This window comes from Delphinapterus leucas, chromosome 13, assembly GCF_059928025.1.
Source record: "Delphinapterus leucas isolate spDelLeu-1000000601 "Yukka" chromosome 13, BTC_Dleu_Yukka2, whole genome shotgun sequence".
Lineage (NCBI taxonomy): Eukaryota > Metazoa > Chordata > Mammalia > Artiodactyla > Monodontidae > Delphinapterus > Delphinapterus leucas.
The window spans coordinates 87,534,776-87,557,001 of NC_143141.1; the positions used below are offsets into that span (position 1 = coordinate 87,534,776).

General features: G+C 51.6%; 1 long non-coding RNA gene across 5 annotated transcripts in view; it reads left to right on the plus strand.

Annotated features, from left to right (window-relative positions):
• LOC111164478 (uncharacterized) overlaps positions 1–22,226 on the plus strand; it is a 113,350-nt gene that overhangs the window by 70,087 nt on the left and 21,037 nt on the right. For 3 of the 5 annotated variants that reach the window (XR_004024186.2, XR_016395536.1, XR_004024188.2), the window contains one exon: positions 1–22,226. This exon is cut by the window's right edge. This is a non-coding gene — a long non-coding RNA (uncharacterized LOC111164478). The other 2 variants (XR_016395537.1, XR_004024187.2) reach the window with 2 other exon arrangements.

Consider the following 22,226-nt stretch of genomic DNA (forward strand, 5'->3'; position numbering starts at 1 on the left):
AGAACAAATTAACCCGGCTTAGGAAGAGTTCTTTCAATTATGTCCCAGGGAGAGAAAAAGTAGGAAGAGGAGCCAGTGCTTGAAGCGCGGAGGAGCTGGCCGACCTCAGAGGCAGCCTCGTGTCTTCGGCGGGACGGCTGGAAGAGCTATCGAACCCACTGCCAAACCCGGGGACGCTGATGCAGCCCCTCCAGCCAGCCCGGTGCGGACCCACTTGCTGAACACTCCTCCCCAGGCCTCCCAGTCTCCCTTTTCACGCGTTCATTCAGGACCAGATACTGACTTAATGCTATTGTACCAAGAAAGTAAATAGGGCGGGCTGGCCAGGGAACGTGGGCGGGGGTGAAATCTTCAGTAGAGCTGTGAGGGAAGGCTGAGTTAGGAAGCGACAGCTGAGTGATGGCCCGAGGGAGTGGGGACAGAGACAGGAACGACTGTCTTTGATGAGGCCAAGTCCCTGGGAATGGCCTCGTGGAAGGGCTGCCCTTTCCTCCCTGACTGCTGAGGACTTAACATGTATTATCTCATTAAACCTGAGACCCTGTTGAAACCTCCATACCAAGGGGGAAGCGGCAGAAGGGATAAATTGGGAGATTGGGACTGACAAATACACACTACTCTTTAGAAAAGAGATAACTAATAAGGACCTACTGTGTAGCACAGGGGACTCTGCTCAATACTCTGTAATGACCTATATGGGAAAAGAATCTAAAAAAAGAGTGGATATCTGTGTACGTATAACTGAAGCACTTTGCTGTACAGCAGAAATGAATACAACATTGTAAATCGACTGTACTCCAAAAAATTAATTTTAAAAAGTAAAATCAATAAAATAAAAAGTACAATCTCCATTTCACAGGGGACTGTGATGCGGGACTAAAGCCCAGACAGAAGAGGAACCTGCTCAAGGTCGCCTACCCAGTAAGGAGCAGAGCTGGGATTTGTCCACTTACACCCTTAGCACAGCACTGCCCCCAGAGGCTGGGGAAAACACAGCTCCTGACTCCCCATGCCCGATGCCGCACTTGGCAAAGACAGGAGTGGAAACCTCTTCTGGTTGAGGTTATCAGGGAAAGCTTGCTAGAGAAAGAGGCATGTGGGACAGGCCTTGAAGGCTGTGTAGGATTTCAGCGGTCAGGGATAAATGAGGTACAGGGAGAAGCGGACAAATGCACGAGAAAGGCCTGAGAAAGGCCTGTGCGGGGCAGTGAATAAGCCCAGTAACGGGAGTCACAGGGGAACTGATCAGGGAAGCGGTGGGCCAGAGTGGGAAGGGCTTGAGCGATGCAGACACAGCAGATCCGCTGTCGCATCTGAGCTTCGCTCCCACTGCTGCCTGAGATCTCTCGTGTCTGTGAACGGTGGCAGCTCCCGAATTTCCACAGGAGGGTTGCCCTGGCCTCCACCTGCCCTTCAGCGCTGCCACTGTCTGTGGGGAGGGCTCTGTGCCCAGACTCACCCTAAACAAGGGCGGGTTCCTTGGCGCATTCAGGGCCAGGCAGGCTGGGTTCAGAGGGGTCTGAGCGCCCGCGTGGGGTCAAGTTCCCCGCCTCTGCCTTCCTTCCCTCACTCCTTGTTGGGAGCTGGGGTGTGGACAGGTGTGTAGTGGCACAGGTAACAGCAAAGGTAAAAAATAAAAGCCAGCTGTGTGTGGGCAAGTTGGGAAAAACGAGGAAGGTTAGAAAACGTGGTGTCCGGGGTCTGCACGGGGACCTGCTGAGGGCTGGGCGCGGCCTGGGTCCAGATTTCCTGAAGATGGAACTTCTGGGAGCAGGTGTGATCCTGGACTGATAACGTGGCGGGCAGTTCTGGGGGTGGATGGGGCTCGGGCCAGCCCTGAGAAATGTAACTCAGCTGTCTGTGCTTGAGGGGCGGTAGCGGACAATAACCAGGAATGGAAGAGAAGAGAGCCCTGGAAGCTCATCTCCAGTCATCTGGCGTCGACACCATAGCCTTGTGTTGCCGTGGGCAGAAAACCTCTCGCTTTGATGAACTTGTCATAAAGTGATATTTTTTTTGTCTCCCATCCTGTATTAGTTTTCTAACTCTGCCATAACAAAGTACCACAAACTGGATGGATTAAAACAACAGAAATTTACCGTCTCATTTCCCCTTCTCATAAGGACACCAGTCATATTGGAATAGGGCCCATCCTACTGACCTCATCTTAACTAATTACAGCTGTAATGACCCTGTCTCCAAATAAGGTCACATCCTGAGGCGCTAGGGGTTAGGACTTCGTATTAGTTTTCCAGAGCTGCCATAACAAAATACCACAACTAAAACAACAGACATTAATTTTCTCACAGTACCTGAGGCTGGAAATCTAAGATCAGGGTGTCGGCAGGTCCGGTTTCTCCAGAGGCCTCTCTCCTTGGCTTGCAGACAGCCGTCTTCTCTCTGTGTCCTCAAGTGGACTTGCTTCTGTCTTTGCATTCCTGGTGCCTCTGTGTGTCCTAATCTCCTCTTCTTATAAGGACACTGGATTGGATAAGGACCCACAGAAACAGCCTCATTTTAACTGAATCACCTCTTTAAAGGCCCTGTCTCCAAATACAGTCACATTCTGGGGTACCAGGATTAGAGCTTCAACATGAATTTTGGGGCACAATTCAGCTCATATCAGGCTTTAACGTATCTTTTGGGAGGGACACAGTTCAACCCATGACATATATCATGTAGCACGGTCTCTTTTTTCCTTCGAGCCTCAAACATTTTCTCAGCTCCCATTCTGTGCCAGGTCCTGTGCTAGATGCTGGGGATACACAGAGAGAAGCCAAGAACCAAAGTGCTGTCCTTCAGGAGCCCCCAGTTTGCAGGGGGAGGCAGACCGGTCATGATTGTGGCACGGCTGATAACCCCAAACTACAGGCCCAAATGTAAGGGGCTATGAGAGCCCAGAGGACCAAGCTAGCTCTACCTGGGTCAGGGAAGGGCTGGCTGGGAGTCAGGGCTGTGCCTGCACATGCTCTGAAGCACCAGGGAGCCTGGTGCATTCCGGAAACTGCAGGTGGTGACATGATAGAGCACAGGGAGGGAGCGTGGGGAGAGGAGTCCAAGCAGGTCCAGCTGTTGGGGTTTAATGGGTGACCGTAGGCCTGGGAGTGAGCTGGTCTGATTTGACAGGTGATCAGAGTGTTTGTTTGAATGAGTGAATGAACAGATGAATAAAGAAATGAATCCATTAGGCTCACAGACCATGCTAGACATTATAGATGATTCAGAACAAATGAAAACAACAGCCAGTCTCCCAGAGGCCAGGAAGATTAAGTACTGTGCCCAAAGTCACCGTGCTAGGAGCGGGCAGGGCCGAAATATGAAACCACACGGATGGGACCCTACAGGCGGCCCTCTACGCTGTGCTACCTACACAGCCTTATTCTCCACCCGGATTCATTTAAGACCAGCGGTAAGGGCAGGGAATCAGGAGGGGAGGGGGAATGCCTCTCTCCCGAGACAGTGCCACTCTGTGTGCTCATGGCCTTGGGCTGGCCTCAGCTACCACTCTGACTCACAGCTGCTTCCTCGCTGTTGTTTCTAAATTGTGGTTCAAAGGCCTTTCTCTGGGGCCTTTTCAGGCTCCTGTGTGACCATCCACACTCAGCTTTCCTTCTTCCCCGCCCGGCACTCCTGCAGGAGCCCCTCCCGCCTGCCCTGAGCTCCCGCAGTCCTCCTGGCAGGGCAGCATGGCCCAGAGCTGCGGCTGCTGTGACCCCGTCAGCCTGGACGGCACCTCCGACAGGTTCTCCTGGCTAAAGCGTCTCTTCTGGCTCAGAAGGCTGCTTCTCTCCCTGCAGGAGTCTGCTCTGGTCTCCATGCCCACACCGTCTTTCTCTGAGCAGGGGGTGCCCGGCATGACAGAGTACCTCCCGCCCTGGCTCCCAGTCCCTCTAGCTGGACATGCTCCCATCTTATCTTTCCTGGGATCCGTTCTTCCATCCTGCACCCACGTATCTTCGTCACTCCCCAGCCCGTCCTCCCCTATCCTCCAGCGTATAACTGGATCTAGCAAAGGAAAGGGGTTAGTATTTGTGGTAATTACACCTCACGTAGGCACGTGCTCTAGAGTTCATACATCTCAGGTGAGACTCACCGCAGTCCTGTTAGATTCATGCGCTCAAAGAGCGCCATGCTCTGTGTGTGTGTGCACATGTGAGCGGTAGAGTATTGATGTTCACTGAGCACCTACTGTGTACCAGGTGCCGTGCTAAGCCCTTTCCTCCATGCATGTGTGTACATGGGGGCAGGTTCTAGTCTGAGCCAAAAGAGTGCCCTTGCTACTCAGAGCACACTTCAGAGACTAGAGAGGCAGCTCCAAGACGCACCTGTTTGGCAGGAGGGATTGAGGAACCCCTGGATCCTGAGGGAACCCCAACTAGGCGGGCAGGCTTGGCCCGGAACAGAACCCGGTCTTTGGGAAGGACTGACTCCAAGCCGGGGTGCAGTACAGCTGCACAGTGTGGCCTCCAGCCCAGGCTTTGGGGGCTCAGGTATGAACCCCCTGGATGTAGTGACCTTGAGGAAGACCCATATGTGCCATGGTCACTAACAGTTCTTCAGGGCCAGAGCCCATATTGCTTTGGTCCCCAGTAGAATGCCACAGAGGGCAGGGGCACTGGCCACAGTGTGCCGACCACCCCAGAGGATGAGGCGCCGTCGGCCTCGGCACTGGGACCTCCCACCAGCAGCCCCAGATGGTGTCCAGAGGGGAAGGAGCCTCTGGGGGAGGGGGAGAGGAGAAAAGGGTCTGAATGTGAGCCTCAGATACCAGGGCTGGGAGACAGAGGAAGACTGGGCACCAAACATCACTGCGGGCAGCCCGAGTGGGCGCTGACAGATCTCCTCAAGGGTCTTGAAAGGTGTAGGGTGCGGGGACTCTTACCAAGTGTCAGGCAGCTGTGGTTTAGCACGCGGGGCCTGGCCCAACTGCAAGCTGGCTCATTTCCACAGCAGACCCAGGACATGGGCATCTTCCCTTCCACTAAGGCTGGGAGAGGCTCGGTCACCTGTACAAGGTCACTGGTCTGACAGGTGGGCAAGCTGGGATTTGAACCATTTGGAGGCTTAAAGAGAAAGAGGAAATTCTTTTTTTTTTTATTGGTGTATAGTTGATTTACAGTGTTGTATTAGTTTCTGCTGTACAGCAAAGTGCTTCAGTTATACACATACACATATCCACTCTGTTTTTAGATTCTTTTCCCATATAGGTCATTACAGAGTATTGAGTTCCCTGTGCTATACAGTAGGTCCTTATTAGTTATGTATTTTCTATAGAGTAGTGTGTATATGTCAGTCCCAATCTCCCAGTTTATCCCTTCCCCCATTTTCCCCCCTCGTAACCATAAGTTTGTTTTCTACATCAGTGACTCCAGCAATCCCACTCCTGGGCATATATCAGGAGAAAACCGTAATTCAAAAAGATACATGCATCCCAATGTTCACTGCAGCACTATTTACAATAGCCAGGACGTGGAAGCCACCTAAACGTCCATCAACAGATGAATGGATAAAGAAGATGTGGTACATATATACAATGGAATATTACTCAGCCATAAAAAGGGAACAAAATAATGCCATCTGCAGCAATAAGGATGGACCCAGAGACTGTCATACTGAGTGAAGTAAGTCAGACAGAGAAAGACAAATACCATACGATGTTGCTTATACGTGGAATCTAAAAAAAATGGTACAAATGAACTTATTTACAAAACAGGAAGAAGAAATTCTTGAATAAACCGTCCGAGGCAAGGCCGACGAGCAGGCAGACAGTCAGAGGGGCAGCACTCGGAGAGGAGAGAGGTCATCTCTCAGGGTCTGGAGTGTAAGCTGGGCCAGGCTTAGAAGCAAGGCCCCTCCGTCCTGAAGGGGAGCCCACCATGGTGTGCATATTCCATGCTGCCATCGCTCCGTCTGGGGTTGGACCTGTGAGAACCACGACGAGTGAATGAACAGACTTAGTGAGAATCCAGGCTTGTGCCAACGAATCAGCATTCACTAAACAACCGCGTATCCCAGATGCTTCCCTTTTTTGTCTGTCTGCTTTTTTCACTGTGAAATATGCACTTCGTTGTCTCTAAGACTTTTTTTCCGATACGTCTTTGTGGAGGTATAACTGACATTCACTGACCTGCACACATTCAGAGTGCACAATTTGACGAGTTTGACCTATAAACACCCATGAAACCATGAGCACCAAAATGTCCCCGTGCCTCTCCATCACCGGTCCCTCTCGTTCCTCCCCACCCCTCCATTTCCAGGCGGCCACTGGACTTCTTTCTGCCACTATACATTAGTTTGCATTTTCCAGAATTTCAGACAAATGGAATCGTGCAGCATGTGCTCTTCTCTGGCGCCGGCCAGGTGATGTCTGACTTTTTAAGGAATCGCCAAGCCGTTTTCCAAAGTGGCGGCACCATTTTCGTTTCCCGCCTGCGGTGTGGGAGGCTTCCAGGGGCTCCACGTCTCCGTCAGCCCTCGAGGTGCATCAGTCTTGTCCATCTCGTCGCCCCCGCAACGGGCATGAGGTGCACCGGCCGCATTTCCCCGGTGACCCGGGGGTCGGGGAAGATGCTCCGCCGTCACTGTCCGGCTTGACCCCGCGGCTGGCCTGGGGACTGGGCGGGCTGACCCCGTCAGGCACGGAGGCAGCTCCGGCTCAGCGCCCGTGGTCGCCAGCGGCTGCGCGGCAGAGCCCCCTTCGTCCCTCCCGCTCAGCTCCTGCCTCCTGCGCCGGCGCGTCCTCCGTGACCCCGTGAACTCTGAGCCGCGGCTGGGCCTCCAGTCAGGGCCGGAGCACGCGAGCTTCTGGAAGGGATCCGTCTGCGGGGACGAGTCAGCCAGGCCCCCCGCGGCTCCGTCTGCAGGAGCAACACACACGTCAGCACTTAGCACCGAGCCCGGCCGGTTGCCTCCCTCCGCGGAGAAGGGCTTCCTCGCCGCTGCGTTTCCGCACACTCCGCCTCCGGGCTCGCGAGCCAGGCCTCCTGGAGCTCAGGCCGCTGGGACGTCTCCGGAGGCCGCGGGTCCGCAGGCGCGCGCGGCCCAGGTGTCCTCGGGGTGTAGACAGGCCTCCTCAGCCGGCGGGCCACCTCAGACCCGGCTGGTGGCGGAGGAGGAACCGCGGTCAGCTGGGCCAAAGGCCCCTGAAGGTCTGAGGGAGATGCAGACAGTGGGTCGGGGAGGTGGGAGGAGAAAGCGCACGGCGCCTCTCCCCAGCCAGCGGCCTCCTACCTGCGGAAAGGGCTCAAGACGAAAGGCGAGAGGTGCCCATTTTAAATCAAATTCAGGCCTGGACCTTTGAAATTCCTGGACTGAGCCCATTTTATCAACTAAGAGCCACCAGAAAGGCCACAGGACTGGAGTGTTCAGAGGGGACAGAGGGAGGAGACGCTGCCTGGTGGTTTCGTCCCACGAGTCCAGCTCATGCGGCGTGTTGGTCTGCTTTGGTCTGAAGGAACGAGGCCAATCGAAGAGCTCCTGACAGGTGTGCCTTGGTCTCTTACCTGTGCGACTAGCCTGGCTGGTAAGTGGTGGAAGGATGTGACCCAGACCTGTCCAACTCAAAGCTCCCACGTGTGTCTGCCTCGGAGGGAAGCTTCCTGTCCGGTAAGAGGAGAAGGCCATGAATGCAGCTAAAATAAAGTAGGATTAAGTAAGTGCTACCATAAAACCCACAAGATGGAAGCTGCCCGAGAATAGAAGAGGAAGCCATGTCTGAGGGTGCTGGGGAAGAGTAGAAACCAGGGAAGGCTCCCCTGAGGAGGTGGCGTCTACACTGGGCCTGGAAGGGAGAATGTCAATAAGCAGAGAAAGGAAATAATTTTTCTTGGGTTTTAAAAAAATTTTTTGTTGATTGATGGATTGAGTTTTGGCTGCGTTGGGTCTTTGTTGCTGTGCACAGGCTTTCTCTAGTTGCGGCGAGCAGGGGCTACTCTTCGTTGCGGTGTGTGCGCTTCTTATTGCTGTGGCTTCACCTGTTGTGGAGCGCAAGCTCTAGGTGCACGGGCTTCAGTAGTTGCAGCACACGGGCTCAGTAGTTGTGGCTTGCAGGCTCTAGAGCACAGGCTCAGTATTTGTGGTGCACGGGCTTAGTTGCTCCACAGCATGTGGGAATCTTCCCGGACCAGGGATCGAACCCGTGTCCCCTGCATTGGCAGGCGGATTCTTTTTTATTTATTTATTTATTTATGGCTCTGTTGGGTGTTCGTTTCTGTGCGAGAGCTTTCTCTAGTTGCAGCAAGTTGGGGCCCCTCTTCATGGCGGTGCGTGGGCCTCTCACTATCACGGCCTCTCTTGTTGCAGAGCACAGGCTCCAGACACGCAGGCTCAGTAATTGTGGTTCACAGGCCTAGTTGCTCTGCGGCATGTGGGATCTTCCCAGACCAGGGCTCGAACCCGTGTCCCCTGCATTGGCAGGCAGATTCTCAACCACTGCACCACCAGGGAAGGCCTGGCAGGCGGATTCTTAACTACTGCGCCACCAGGAAAATCCTTTCATGGGTTTTTAATTTACTTCTTCCAGTAACTCTCCCCTCATCCCCCTTTAATGGACTGTATTGGGAAGGAGCTCGAACAAAGTGGGGCCTTTCCTTATCTAGATTTTACCATTTCACGTGAAAAAAAAAAACACATCACCTCTAATTTTCCTCCTTGGGAAGCTTTCTTCTAAAACACTCATCCGTTCAACGCCTATTTATTAAGCACCAACTACATACCAGGCACTAGTAGCGCTTCATGGTTCAACCCACTTAACCTCGACAGTCCTTCCAAGTGGGTACCAGTATTATTCCCATTTTACAGATGAGGAAGCTCAGGGACACAGAGATTAATTGCTCAAGGCTCCTGGTGAGTAACTGGCAGATCTGGGATTTGGGCCCAAGTAGTTGGGCCCCTGAGTCAAAAAGCTGGACCATCACCCTCTGTTGCCCTTTCTTTAATAGAAAACTCAGGGTGACTGGCCATTTGGAAAGGGGGAGAAAATGTGCCACCACTATTCGGATGGTCTCCCATAAACTGACTCAATACTTCCCCGTGTCTGAGGCAGCTTCTTCTGCGCAGCCACAATTAGTTTCAAGGCTCCAGCCTGCGGTCAGAGCATCTGCTCCCACCACTCATGGGGCTAAATTGTCAGAAGAGGGAAAAACCATACAGCAGGCGTGGGGCAAGGAAGGGCTGGTCTCTCCCTAGGCACCAGGAGCCGCCCGGGGAGCTTGGGCTCCAGAAAGGCCTCTAGCACAGGCCAGCTTGACTTCCCCTGAGGGACCTGCAGGACCCAAGGGATGAAGGAACCAAGACTCCCCACGGCCACCCTAACATGAGTGTAGCTGGTCATGTCAGCCTCCCGTGACCTCTCCCTGGCCCAGATGCTCCACGGGGTCCTCCCAGCCCTAACCCCACACATGCTTCTGCCATGCCCCCTGCATGCTAACCTTCTGGCTCCCACCCCATCACCTGAGGCCCTCAGCATGTCTTACCTGAACAGCAATAACTTCCTAATCAATTTTCCTGTCTCCAGACCTGCGACCCCCTAAGTCATCTTCCAGCTCCCAATTCACTTCTTAAAGTGAAACTCACTGTATTGCTTCCCCACCTCAAGAGCCTTTGGGGGCTCCCCAGTAACCTACTGAAATAAGCATTAACTGCTCAACTTGGCAGGCAAGCTGGCACGCATCCATCCCAGGCCACCAGCCTTCACCGGCACAGAGTAAGTGAGAACAGTGTACTGCAGGCTTAGGGGTCAAGTCCTAGCTCCAGCACTTGCAAACAGGGTTACCTGGAGTAAGTCCCGTAAAGTCTTGGAGCCTCACTTTCCTCATCTGTTAAGGGGAGATAGGAAACAACCTCCTAGACTTGCTAGGAGGAGTAAATGGGGAGATGCATGTAAGTGCTCAGCAAATGTCCCCTCCTTCCCTCTGTAGAGAGGTGTCCATTGGCTGAGCTGCCTCGGAAGCAGGGTGAGGACAAAGCAGGTGGATTTGGCCAGGGGAGATGAGTTCCCCTCTGCGCTTTCATATCTACATAAAGAATTTCATAGATTTTTTCCGCAGTGAAATTAGATCCTGACACATATTCAGGGAACTCCCAGCAGGTGTTTCTCCAAGAACAGAGAGTATGGGGTGGTGGGGACACACCTCCAGTCCATCAAGGCCGCAGGCGCTGAGTCACCAGCCCGGCCCAGACACAACCGGCACCATGAGGAAAAGCAAACAGCATCAAATCCACGAGAAGGCCATTTACAGAATTAATGGGGGCAGGGAGCACAGCCTGTTCCTATCCCACCTTGGCAGTAGAGATGGAAGGGCTGATTTGCCCAGTAAGACATGAATCATGGAGGAGCCAGTGCAGATCCCCTGGCCTCAGCAGTCCTGCCCTTTTTGTGCCACGGGCCCCTTTAGTAGTCTGGTTACTGCCAATATTATTTTTGAATGAATGAAATAAAATACATAGGATTTAAAAGGAAACCAATTATATTGAAAGACACTTGACAGAGAATGCGCAGTATGGTAGCATAGGAGTGTCATTAGGGAAACATTAGATAACAGGATAGCAGCAGACGTCAGCCTTGGTTTGACTGTGTGATGATGCACGTACCCTAGATTTGGAGCCGCCCATAACAACTGTCATGCTATCTGAACATATCTGTGACTGCACGGTGATAAAGACACGAATAATGCACTATTAAGTGCTTTGGTTTGTTGCCCACATGTATGATTGAAATAAATGCCAAATTTCAGTTTGAGATTAGGGAAATTGCAGATGCTTTTTTTGTTTTGTTTTGTTTTTTGCAGTACACGGGCCTCTCACTGCCGTGGCCTCTCCCGTTGCGGAGCACAGGCTCCGGACGTGCAGGCTCAGCGGCCATGGCTCACGGGCCCAGCCGCTCCGCGGCATGTGGGATCTTCCCGGACCGGGGCATGAACCCGTGTCCCCTGCATCGGCAGGCGGACCCCCAACCACTGTGCCACCAGGGAAGCCCCCAGATGCATTTTTTCTGAGTAAGGTTATAGAAAATACTATGGCCTCTGTTCTGTTCTCTCTCCCCATCTCGTGCACCTATACGCACACAGATATCTCACTCTGGGGGAGCCAGTTGTCCTGAGAGACTCTACGTGGAGTCTGGAGGTGCTCAGGAAGGAACTGAGGACTCCAGCCAATAGCCACTTTAGTGACCCTCTGGAGGTGGGTCCTTGAACCCTTTCAAGACTTTCGATGATGCCGGTCTGGCCCATAGCTTGACTGCAGCCTCGCGAGAGACCCTGAGCCAGAACTACCCAGCTCAGCAACTGCTGGATTCCTGACCCTCAGAAACGGTGGGAGAGAATAAACTGTGGATCGGTAGATAATACATCAGCCTCTGATTTCTCACTACCCCTCCCGCAGAAGCCCCGGGCACTCAGGAGTGCCGGGCCACCATCCCTGTGTGCACCCAGCACATCCAGGCACAGGCAGATATTGCTAAGGACCTCTGGAAGTAACCGAGGACGGGCGTCTTTGAGGGATGCTCGGGGGCCTCCAGGTGAATACGATTTGCTACAGAACGGTGCTTGTGATCATTTTCGCCAGGTGCTCTCTGGCCAGGGAGAATACGAATCTCACATCTGCTAAGTGCACTTCTCAGTGTAAATTCTCCCAAAGGTAAATATTAAGAACTTTTAATAGGATCCAGGTTTATCTAATATTTATGGAGCACTTACTAAGTACCATGTACCTAATCCTTACAACAGCCCTGTGAGGGGTGGCTGTTCATCTCACTTTTGGATGAAGAAACTGAGGGTCAGAGGTAAAGGAATTTGCCCAGTTTCAAAGCTAGTGAGTGATAGAAAAGGAATTCAAACCCAAAGTCTTTGGATTCTAAGTGGCCTTTCCACCGTACCACACTGCTTCCCGCAGGGCAGGAGGGGTCAGAGAGAGGGTGGGGATGTAGCACAGCCCTCCCCAAGGTGCGGGGAGGAGGCCGCGGTTCTGGATTCATCAGGATCTCTACTGGCTCCCTCTTGAATCCTCTCTTCTGCTGCAGGAAAGAAGACAGGAAACTCACAGGTGCGTGGAGGCCCGTCCACGGTGGGCTGAGGGAGTGGCCCTGGAGATCACAGCAGGGGATCCCCAAACGTTCAAAGCATTTTTATTTATGTTAAAATAATACATTCACATAGTTCAAAAATTCATACTGTATACCTTTTCCACTCCTGTCCTTCAACTAACTATTCCCCTTTCCCAGAGGCAACTAAGAAACCCAAGGTTTCTTGGGTACTTGTATTAGTGTCCTCTTGCTGCTGTAACAAATTGCCACACGTTTAGTGGCTCAAAATAACACAAATTGGGCTTCCCTGGTGGCGCAGTGGTTGAGAGTCCGCCTGCCGATGCAGGGGACATGGGTTCGTGCCCCGGTCCGGGAGGATCCCACATGCCGCGGAGCGGCTGGGCCCGTGAGCCATGGCCGCTAAGCCTGCGCATCCGGAGCCTATGCTCCGCAACGGGAGAGGCCACAACAGCGAGAGGCCTGTGTACTGCAAAAAAACAAAACAAAACAAAACAAAAAAAACACATAAATGTATTACCTTTTAGTTCTGTAGGTTGGAAGTCTGACACAGATCTTATTGGCTAAAATCGAGGTGTCATGCATTTTAATTTAAAACTTAAAAAGCAATGTTGCACGTTCAAATGTGGTATATACCTAATTTTAACCTACTGAAAATGTGCAACCTATTAATTGCCCTGCTTCATGACCATCATTTATTTTTAAGGAAATAGGATGCACAGCATATAACAAAAGTAACTATTGCTTTGTGAAAAAATAAAAATCACAGCAGGGGGAAGGGTGGGATCCAGAAGGGAGCGTGGGACCCTGGTGTAGTGACGGGGATACAGTCAGATCCAGTGTGACTTCAGGCTTTCCAAGAGCCAGAGCTGACAGCGCAGGGGCTGCCTTGGAGGAGGGGCTCCCAGCCCACAGGGCCTTCTGCCGGGGTGGGGAAAGGGAGGTGAGGGTCGCAGAGGACATCACCCTCCAGTGGGACAGGCTCCCCACGTTTTGAGTATGGAGACCCTTTTGAGACATTTTATAACTGTTTTACATCAAAGCCCCTCGTGGTGATGATTGTGCTTTTAGTATCCATCATCTGAGAAAATGTGCAAGGATGAAAAGCCATTATAAATTTAATAATGCCTTTAAAAAACTGTCTTTTACTAAACACGGCAGCTTCTACAGATGTGTTTAAAAATAATAAGTACAGAGCCAGGCTTGGAAATATGCCAATCCCTCAAATGTGTCATTCTCTTCCCTTGGGAAGAGAACCTGGTGGCAAACACATCACCCACCGCTGGGTACCACCAGACCAGAAGCCAAGCATCTCGGTGCTGAAGTGCTGCCCCTTCTCTGGGTGGTCCAAACCCGCCTCAGTTACTCTGCAGTGCCAGAGGCTCCCTCCACGAGGGAGGTTGCCCCAGGAGAGCAGCTATTCCTGTAGTACATTTAAGGTTCCCAGGCAGCCCTCAACTAACTCAGGCCCCTGTGGATACCCTGCGCAGCCTGCCCAGCGGGAGAGGAAGCCCAGAGCCAGCTGGACTGGCCACCCGCTGCCATCGCCCTGACCCCCTCTTTCAATGCTCACTAGTGACTTCCCTGAGGCCCCTTTCAAGGCCGGCATCACTAACCTCTCCTGAGGTCCGCAGCTCAGAAGCACATGTTCAAGGCCCCCAGGAAGAGGGGTGATCTGACTGACTGGAGAGATTTTAAAAATACTGGAAAGGCAGAGCCCCTTCTTTTTTTTTTTTTAAATTTATTTATTATTTATTTTATTTATTTATTTTTGGCTGCACTGGGTCTTCGTTGCTGCACGCGGGCTTTCTCTAGGTGCGGCGAGCGGGGGCTACTCTTCGTTGCGGTGCGCGGGCTTCTCATTGCGGTGGCTTCTCTTGTTGTGGAGCACAGGCTCTAGGCACACAGGCTTCAGTAGTTGTGGCACGCGGGCTCTGTAGTTGTGGCTCACGGGCTGTACACCGCAGACTCAGTAGTTGTGGCGCACGGGCTTAGTTGCTCCGTGGCATGTGGGATCTTCCCGGACCAGGGCTCGAACCCGTGTTCCCTGCATGGGCAGGCGGCTTCTTAACCACTACGCCACCAGTGAAATCCCAGAGCCCCTTCTTAAAAAGAATGCCCTGGCTTCACTTTGGCTCAATCCTGGAGAGACCACCGTTAAATTGTCCATATTTGTGTATTTATTTTGCGGAGACCCAAATTCAAACACAAATGCCCACAGGGGAATTAAAACCTTTAATACTCACGGGTTGTGGAGCATATCCCCCTGGAATGCAAGGTTCCTGGTGGGGCAGGAACCATGTGTGAGTTGTCTTTGTATTTCCATGCCTGCCCCAGAGCAAGGGCTCCGGACCTGTTGGATGGATGGATGAATGGATGGATGGATGGATGATGGATGGATGGATGAACAAGGAGTGAAAAATACACAAATAGAGGGGAGAGGAAAATCAAAGAAGTCTGTGTCCTTGCTTGTTTCCGGGAAAGAAGCACGCTGCTCCGGACCTCCCACCACGTTTGTGCCTGGACAGTGGGTCCCAGGACCTCCTCAATGGCGTCGGCCATCTGTGCAGAGAAACAGCTACCTGGGCCCACAGGCCTGAATAGAGGTCAGGCTGCCTCTGCTTCCGGAGCACGCACGTCACCTGGGGAGTGGTCCCAGAGGGCGTCCACAAATAGCAGAGCCATGCAGGACAGGGAGAGGGAGCCCTGGGGTGAGATCAGGCCCCCCCTCCTTGGGAGGAAGGGGCATATGGGTCAGTGAGAGGGCTGATCCCTTCCTGGGGCTAGGAAAATCAAAGGTGCAGGCATTCCTAAGAGAATCAGAAAGCAGAGCAGCCGGTCTGTAAAAGCAGGGCCTGGGGCCACCTCTCCACAGGGGCTTTCTGGAATGGGACCGCAGGCTTATCTCTAATCTGCAGAACCAGGCTTGCAGATAAGGGAAGCCTCAGGCTAAGAGATGCCGCCCTCCCTGGCTGCACAGCCACAGGAGGGAGCTGGGAGAGCCTCTCTTTCCCCTGCTGCTCCCCTGGGGCCTCCACGTGCCTACAAGCAGAGCAGACATCATGTGAGGATTCCTCTGGTTGTTAAACGGACGCAGTCACTGCAAAGGGACAGCAAGAGAGCCGTCTGACAGGACCATGGATCTTTCAGTGCAGTCCGTCTACGATAGGAAAGGAGGCGTTCACTCCCAGGCCTGCCAGGCTGCCTGAGGATGCAGACCTATTGGGTCACCTAGGCCAGCCAACTGGTTCCCTCTGAGTCTTAGTTTCCTTACTTGTAAAATGATAATAACCCCTTTCTCGTAAGGTTAGGATGAGAACAAGAAATAAGGCGGGTGTGTCAGGCCCACATGCCTCTGGCTCCCCTTCCCTGCCAACAAACCAGAAGCCAGCTTCATTCAGGTATCCCTGTGCTTCAGGAGAGGCAGTGCTTCTTCCCAGCTCAACAAGCGTGCGTCCTGACTGCTCTAAGCTAGTTATGGCAAGCCCATTTCACCTCAATGGGTAGTTTATGAATAGGCATGTAATTTTATTCTGGCTAAGGGGCCAGGAGGGGAAGCATCTGGGGGAATTTGCAGATGTTTCCTTCATCTTAAAAAGAACCATAAGGAAGGGACTTGCTCTTTTGATGGCCTTTGGGTGTTGTTAGATAAGGATGTGATACTTGGAGCTGCTGCAGCCATGTTGTAACGTAAAGGGATAATACTGAACAAAAAAGCCAAGAGGTTAAAGATGGCGGAGCACAAAGATGAAAAGAACCCCGGTGCTTGGTGGCAAAGTTGAGCTGTTGAATTAATTGCCCTTGGAATGTTCCCACCTTGGGACATCTTGTTAAGTGAAAGAATCCTGTGGTGGTCCCTAGTGTAGGCTCGGAGCTAGACTGCCAAATCCAGGCTCTACCACTTACGGCTTTTAGCACGCTTATTTCTTTCAGTCTTCTCATCTGTAAAATGGGCATGGAGATAATAGCTATATCTACTTTATGAGATTGTTGCAGGATTAAAAGGGTTAATATGTTGGCCATTATTATTACAAGCCATTTGGAGTCTTTTCTGCTTTTTATAGCTGAAAGCATCCTGATATATTAAGCGCCGAGCACTGAGTAGGTATCCAATCAGTAGAAGCTGTGTCCACTACTTACTAGACTGAAGGAATGTGTGCGTGTGTGTAAAAATGGCAAAAATGATCAAATGAGCTTCTCAAGGCACAAAGGCTGGCACTGGAGAGGGAGGGGCTCGAATAAGGGGCAGCTCAGGAGTGACATGTGAGGAGTAGCAGAGGACAGTCCTGTGCGTGCACCAAGAGCAGGTACTGCTGGCCAGGACTTGTTCCCTGTGCGTGAAGGCCAGACAAGATCAGACAGGAGCAGAGATCATCCCAGAAACAGATCCAAGCCTCTGTGGACCTGGGCTCGGGGGGTGGGGAGGGATAGCCAGTGCTGAGCTGGAGCCAGAATAGGGAGTGAGGGCCCAAACAAAAAAGCCTTGGTTTCCAGTGAGAGGAATACTCTGGCACTGAAGTACGAGAAGGGATGTAAGGTGGACTAGAAGGGAAGCTGGGAGCAAAGAGGAAAGCTTCTGATTACGGGGGACACCCCCCCTGAATCAGAAGGAACTGAATACTGAAAAACTCTCCCTGTGACAGGAGCCATTGTGGCTGAGTCCCCAATGGCCAGAAAGCCAGCAGGGGGGCCGTTATCTTGGACTTGGAGGAGGCTTTGGAAGAGCACAGGAGAAGACAGTGCAACGCAAAAGCAGCGGCAGTCCCCGGCCCAGCGTGCGATTCAGGCCAGCCCTGGACTCAAGACTCATCCGCGTCCAAAGTCGCAAAGAGGTTTCTGGCAGACTCTTGGCTGTTCAAGGAGTCCCAGAGGTTCATATCTTTTCAAGGAGAAGGAGGAAAAATGTGACCCCGTCCCTGCTCTGCACCCCACATTCCCCCACAGATCAATCGCTTTATAATGCACAAATACAGTAAACAGTGACCATCTCTGAAAGAGAAAAATGAAATTTCCTTAAATCCTTCTTTATCTCTGGCATTGGAAAGACTCAACCCAAGTGTGGTTAGTTAAGGAAACACTCTACGAACCTCTCTGGGAAGGACATAAAGAAGGTGGCAGCCCAGCAAGGCCTCCTGTGGACTGGGACTCATCCAGTGACAATCAGAAAATTTCAGAGAGTATGGAATTTAGGACCACACTGTTCCTGAGTCATCCAGTTCAGCACCTTTGGCTGCCATGTGGGAAGAGGAGCCCCAGAGAAGTAAGCACCCCAGGAGCCCAAGTCACCCTGGGGACATCTAGCCCAACCGGCTCATTTTCTAGCGAGGTAACTGAAGCCTGGCAAGCTTCAAAGATTGACCTCCAGCAGCTCAGCAGCCTGGGGCAGAGGGTGACCAGGTCTCTGAGTCTGAGGCCCTTTCTTCTTTACATTCCTCCTCCCCAATTCCCCACCTTCCTGTATTATTGAGAAATCAACCCACAAATGCCTGTCTCCTTCCCCATCCTATGCAGACAGTATTCCAGACTGTTACAACCTCGAATAACAGCCCCCTCGGTTCCCCGAGTGAACATTTCCATTTTTTCAAAACTCTGCATTGATGCAGTGGTTTCACAACATCTGAATTATATGTTTTCAAGAGCAACTCTTGCAAAACATGCAATTTCGCGAAGAACACTGTTTGGAGCTTTAGCAATGACTCCCTTACCCAATTAGAAAAGCAGAGTTTGGCTCCAGGGCAAGTCGAGATTTTTAAACCTTCATGACAAATTTGCATAAACACTCTCTTTTAAAATGAAAATTGCAAAGGAAAGCCCAGGCTTCAGATGACAGGCTCTGCTGTAACGCAAGGTTCACTGAAACTCAGCTCTAATTTAAATGTTTCTCTTTCCAGAAGATGGGTTTGGAAGAGCCTTCTGGCTATACCAGACCCTGGCAGAGATAAGGAGGCAGATTTTTGGAGCCAAAGCTGGATCTTGACCAGCCTCAAGTCTCAGATTCAGTCTTAGACCCCGACGGGCCTCGTGGGCCCCTGGAGCACAGCCCAGCCAGTGGTTTCTGGGCAAGGAAGAGCCCGAGGACTCACCTGGGGGGCTGCCTGGGGTGAAATGGGGGACACGGTGGCTGCTGACAAAATAGCTCATGGTTTGAGCCTGTCCAGGAATGAACAGAGCTGGCCAAAGACAGGAGAAAGATCATGTTCTTGAATTTTTGCGAACCTAAGTTCAAATTATCAGCTAAGGCCACCTTATTGATCTGTGACCCTGGGCAAGTCACTCATCTTCCCTGAGGCCTCATTTAGCACCTCTCTTCAGTGGCACTAACAATATATGCTGTGGGCATGTTGTAATAACAGAGATCACAGAGACTTTGCCGTTGCAGGGAGTGGACAGCATGGTTTGGGGGAAAGTGGGGTGGCGAAAACTCTCAAAGATTGGAAATTAGTGAATTCTGCTTTGGGGACACCAGAATTCCCAACCTGCTCATTATTTGACCTGAATTCTGTTCCAAACGTATATGAGCGTGATGTATTCATCACTGGGCTTAGTAGCACCATGATAAGGACCAGATGTTAGACTCTTTTTAGAGCGTCTGTGGAGGTAGGAGGGTAGCAGTGTCCTGAATTAGAAAGAGCACTGAACCGCGGGTCCAAAGAGCAGGTGTGACATCCACTCTGGTCTTAATAACTATGGCCTAGACCTTTCCCATCTCTGGGGTTCACGCCTATACCTCTGGGGCTGGAACAGTGGTTCTCTATCCTGGCTGCACGTTAGAACCACTTGGGGGGCTTTAAAAGAATATCAGCGCCCAGGCCTCATTCCCAGAGGCTCTGATTTATCTGATCCAGGGTGGAGTGCAGGCATGCGCGTTCCCAGCTGATTCTAATGGGCAGCCGGGATGGAGAACCCCAAGACCTCCATGCCTTTGAGGCCTCGCCTTCTCTGATGCCCAGGAAAGATAAGATGCAGAGCACAGTGGAACAGGCCCACCTGGGAGTCGGTAGACTTCAACGCCATTGTCTTGTTGTGTGGCCTTGGGAAAATCACCCGTCCTCACTGGGCATCAGCTTGTCCCACCTGCAAAGCGGAGAGAGGGAAAGATTCAGTGCCAGTTTCAAATGATGTGAGGCTATGCGTCTGGCAACTCTGTGATCCTGAGACCCAGACCCTCCACCACAATAGAGACCGTCGGGCCCCAGCTCAGTTTCCCTGGAAACCCAGGCCCAGAGGTTCCGAAGACCTGTGCTCTATGAACTCCCATTGATCTTTCCCTGAGCCTGGGAGAGACTCGAAGGGAAATTATGAATAGTGCTGCTGTAAACATTCTTGTGCGTGTCTTTTCATGAACATAGGAACGCATTTCTATCCAAGAGTGGAACACCTAGGACGCAGGATATGCGTGGATGCAGCTTCAGAGGGAAAAGCCTCCTGAGAAGGCAGCGTTTGAGTCAAGGAGGGGAGGGAGCTGCCCTGTGATATACGTGGAGGATGGTTCAGGAAGGAGCGGCCAGGGCAAGACCTGGGTCCTGGGAGCCTGGCCATGTGCCCAGGAGCCACAAGATAGCCAGCGCCTGGAGGGAAGTGAAGGCAGAGAGCTGAAGTGGAGGAGGGGCCCAGGTGACTCCAGGCTGCCGGCTGAGGTTAGCCTGGGGAGGAGACGGTGAGGGTGAGCTCAGCAGTGCTGCTCTGGGCAGGATATGCTGAGATGCCCATTAGACAGTCCAGTGCGGCGTCTGTGTACGCTGCGGAAATGAGTCTGGAGTTTGTGGGAGGGGCTGGATCAAACAGTGACAGCACACGTACATGCTAATGGGAATAAAGCACTAGAGAGGAAAAGTTGATGCAGGTGACAGAGGAGAGGCTGGGATCTGGTGCACATCTGTACCTGAGAAGGAGCGTGCACAGGTCGTGGAATAAGGCTGGCGGAGGAACTGATGGAGATTTGGAGGGAGGAGAGGGCTGAATTCATCACCAAGAGAGTGGAGGAGTGACTGGGTAGGGGAAACATTGGGTTGCCAGGTAACTCAAGGATTTAGTGGTTGTGAATGAGGGTCATGTGTGATTCAAGTTTGGCGGTTGTAGATTACAGCTGTGATGACCGAGAGGTCATCATCACTGGTGGTGACAAGGCTAGATTTTTTTTTTTTTTGCGGTACGCAGGCCTCTCACTGTTGTGGCCTCTCCCGTTGTGGAGCACAGGCTCCGGACATGCAGGCTCAGCGGCCATGGCTCACGGGCCCAGCCGCTCCGCGGCATGTGGGATCTTCCCGGACCAGGGCACGAACCTGTGTCCCCTGCATCGGCAGGTGGACTCTCAACCACTGCACCACCAGGGAAGCCCCGACAAGGCTAGATTTTGACCATGGAAACAGGGGCTAAGGTAGGGTTCATTCATTCAGCAAACATGGATTAAGCACCTTCTACAGGTGTAGACCCTGTGTAGACCTGTGCAGATTAAGCACCTGGGTAGCCCCTCGGTACTGAGTGGTGACTAAAATAGACACATCTATTTCCAAGTCCAGAATTTTCTGTCACATGAGTTTCCATTAATCACAGTCTGGCATTATACTAACAACTACCATGTACTGAATGATTACCTCATGCGAGGATCTAAGCTAAGAAAATGTCCATACTTTATCTAATTTAATTTTTACCCCAAAGAGTTTTCGCTTCCAAAATGTTACGACTTGGGCATTTGACCTGGACTACTTAAAGCTGTTTCTAGTTTGCCTGTTTTTTGAAATAGAAGTGGGGGTGGATTAAAAAGTTGGTGGAGAAACCAACCACTTTCTACAGGTGGCCCTGGAGTGGAAGGACCTTTCGCTGCAACGAGTTCTCATCCTAGAAGCTCCAGGCCCTTCATGATGCTGAACCAAGCTGGTCTCCCCGCTTGCAAATTATTTTCCCTCTAGGAGTTTTTCACTGCAATGTCTTATTTCTGTTTCAACTCGTAAACTTTGGGAAATGTCCTATATTGAACCTGAAAAAGAAACCCAACTTTCTATTCTTCCTGTCTACTGAAGAGGAAAAAATAGGGGACACTAGTGAGCTGTGTGACTTTGGACAACCTCCCTACCATCTCTGAATCGATTTTCTCTCACCTTTTCCTGGACTTGGCCCTGCCGCCTTTGCCCTTCTCCTCTGCATAGCTCTTCCTACGCTTCCGGTTAGATCATCCCCATCAGCACACAGCATGTGCTGTCACCTCCCATATTATAATTTTAAATCCTATAAACAACAAAGACTGACTGTATAGCACAGGGAAATACATTCAATATCTTGTAATAACCTATAACGGAAAAGAATCTGAAAAGGTATATATATATACTGAATCACTTTGCTGCATACCTGAAACTAACACAAGATTGTAAATCAAATCAACTATACTTTAATTTAAAAAAAAATCTCTCTGTAGCTTCCTTCTCACTCTCTAGTCCCCTTCAAGGCAAACGTCCAGAAAGTGTTGTCTAGGCAGGTGTTTCCACTTCCTAATCCTCTAATTCACTCTTTGGAGCCCTTGCTTCCACACCAAGCCTGCTCTTGTTGAGGTCGCCAGTGACCTTCACATTGCCCCACGCAGTGGACAAGCCTCTGTCCTCTCCCACCTGGACACTCAGCCCCACTCGGCACAGTTGACTGAGTTCCGGGGTGCCGCCCGCTTGGAGCTTCCCTTCTGCTCCTCTGGTCCAGGCCCCGTTTATTGGCTGGATCCTCCTCTCTCCTCTTCCTCTAGATATTGGGGTTCTTCAGATCTCGTCCCAAGCTCGCTTCTTTTATTCCTTTTCAACTCTCACCCTAGGTAATCTCATCAATTCTCACGTCTCAATTCCCATTTTTAGTTTTAATTTATTTTTTGGACTAAGTGATTCACACAGTACAACATCTTTAAAGTACACAAGGCTTACAGTGGAAAGAATGTGTCTCTCCCTTTCCTGTTGGCCACTTCCCAGAAGCAGCCACTGATCCTAATTTCCTGTGCACCCTTCCAGAGATGTCCTATACATTACAGACAAGTATATATATTTCTCCCCATAAATAGTCCGTGTTACACAAAGGTCCTGCGTGTGGTGGCCAGGAAAACGTGCTCACCAGCCTCCTGCTGCAGGGAGTACAGCTGGCCGACAGCCCAGCTGCTGCCCTCTGGACCCACTGCCTTTCTTCCCCGAGGCCTGGCTTCCTTCAGGGTATTCCA